The following is a 2,500-nucleotide window of genomic DNA, read 5'->3' as shown; positions in this document are numbered from 1 at the left end:
GTGGCTTTGTGTTTCACAAGTGTCACCGTGTGAGGAGGAGGATGGAGGGATGGAGGGATGGAGGGGTGGAGGGAGGGGAGGAGGGGTGGGGAGAGAGGGGGGGAGAAAGCCTCCAGCCACAGGATGCGTCACCATCCCCAGCCCACCCTCTGCCAGTAGAGAGAGGGAAGTCAGGCACAGGAACCCCCTCTCCCCTCCCCCCAGCCCCCTGTGTCTTACATTAAGAATACCGACACATGAGTCATTCTCTCAGATCGACCTCTGTCTCTTGCTCCTTCTCTCTCTCTCTCTCTCTCTCTCTCTCTCTCTCTCTCTCTCTCTCTCTCATGAACTCATTAAGAATTCCATGCAGTAAAATGTCAGAACTTCAGCGCTTGCTCTCGCACCCTCAAGTGGAAACCCTCTCATTTCCTAACGCCCACAATGGCAGCTAAATTTAATAGTTTGGATTCTGTCTCTCCGTGTGCACAATGAAAGCCTGACAAGCTCGCTAATTATACAGTGACAGACTTATGTGTCACTGCAGGTTCTGTGACAATATATAATATAATAATATTTAATATTCAGGTAATAGTTATAGAGATACGTAAGTTGTAAATTGAAAGGAGTTTATATGCCGTGCAGGTCAGCCTGGCAGTCTTTTGACTAAACATCATGATCTTAAGAAACCAGACGGGGGGAATCTTTCACAATTTATGGAAAGTGAACATCATTTCACATCACGTCAGTAAATATATTTTGACTAAAATCATTTCAGTTGTACATTGTCTTGGACAATATGGCCCTTGCCTTGAAGAATTCCATACAACCATCCAACAAGGATTGTATGGGTAGTTGAGCCGACAAGGCACAATGAACATCACTGAACAGCTGACTTCCAAAATGCCAATTTCCTCCTTTGTGCATTATAAAGTAAACAAAGCAGTTTTTTCACTGAACGCAACTCTGCAACTTCTGAAAAACGCCATGCGTAATTTACCAAGAGAAGGACATTGATTTCCTCATGTATTACAAAGAACTCAACATTTCAAAACACCACGTCATATGATGATGCAGCACTGGCTGTAAACAGACCAGCTTCAGGGGGCAAAGGTCATCGGCAGCCCAGGGCGGTGGCGTCTAAATCCAGGTGAGAGGGATTTGTTTCCCTGACAGGTGAGCAGAGATTCTAGCTTGGAAGTGGGTGTGTCTATGTGTGTGTGTTTGTGTGTGTGTGTGTGTGTGGGTGTGGGTGTGTTTGTGTTTATGTTTATGTGTGTGTGTGTGTGTGTGTGTGTGTGTGTGTTTGTTTATGTGTGTGTGTGTGTGTGTCTGTGGGTGTGTTTGTGTGTGTGTGTGTGTGTGGGTGTGGGTGTGTTTGTGTTTGTGTTTATGTGTGTGTGTGTGTGTGTGTGTGTGTGTGTGTGTGTGTGTGTGTGTCTTGTTTGGCCCGGGACGGGGGGGGGGGGATGGCGCTGACAGGTGACTCTAAGAAGACGATGACTACTTGTCTGTCTTAACAACAAGGGATGGAGCTTACCTCGCTGGCGTCTTCTGGTTAAGCCGGTAGCCCTACATTCCTCATGGGCGTCATGTTGTTGTCAGTGATTGCCACCGCAGACAATGCTGGGATTGCTACAGTGAATAGCAGTGTGCGGACAATCTGACCATTACAATACCGGTGTGACTGCTGCTTCGGCTGTTGTTAAGGGCATTCGTGACAGCCTTTAGGAAGTCTGTTATCTAGGAGTTTTATGACTCATCTAGAGCATTAGCTTGAGGTAACAATAACAAAGAAAACCTCAAGGTTCTTTGTTCGAGGAAGGGAGTCGCTAATTACCTCTCACAAAAAAACAACAAACATGCTTCCCTCCTGAGCTTTTGACCAGTAGTTTTCAGGTCAGGATTAAGTTGAAATACCAGCTGGAGGACACGCCAGCATTTTCTAGCAAAAGGTCACAGTGTTTGCCAGTACTTGGACGGAAGTGCGAGGCCAGTAGTTGCGCTTAGACCTCTGGGCCTGTAATCCATTTACACATTAAGCACATTACTCTTTAGGACATCAGATGTGGTTTCATGCCAAACAAGAGGAACTAAACAACAACCTCCAGTGAAGTCACTGCAGAGGGGGGGGGGGAAGTCCTCCCTCCGCCTAAAGGATCTCTGGCATTTCCTCTTCGCCTGGGACAAATCTCGCATCTAAAGAACGGAAACGTCCTCTTTGAGGACTTCCTGCCGGCTATCCATTTCCGCATCCCTCCCATTTGTCTTTGGTATGTGTGGTGGTGGTTCGGGGGGGGGGGGGGGGGGGGGGGGGGGGGCTGTCTCTTCACCCACTGTCAAATACGAAGGGCAAAGGGCATAGCTTATGGTGTGCCATGACCCTTGTTAATGTTGCTGTGTAAACACACAGGCCTTCAGAAAGGTTGCTGGTGCTAAGTGGCCAGTCATTAGCAATTCATTGCGTTGAGTTAAGTGTCAACATGGTGGAGCACTCAACCCAATAGGCCCAGACTATCTT

This window comes from Clupea harengus, chromosome 26 (genome assembly GCF_900700415.2).
Source record: "Clupea harengus chromosome 26, Ch_v2.0.2, whole genome shotgun sequence".
In the NCBI taxonomy this organism is placed as follows: domain Eukaryota; kingdom Metazoa; phylum Chordata; class Actinopteri; order Clupeiformes; family Clupeidae; genus Clupea; species Clupea harengus.
This window is presented reverse-complemented; position numbering follows the sequence as displayed.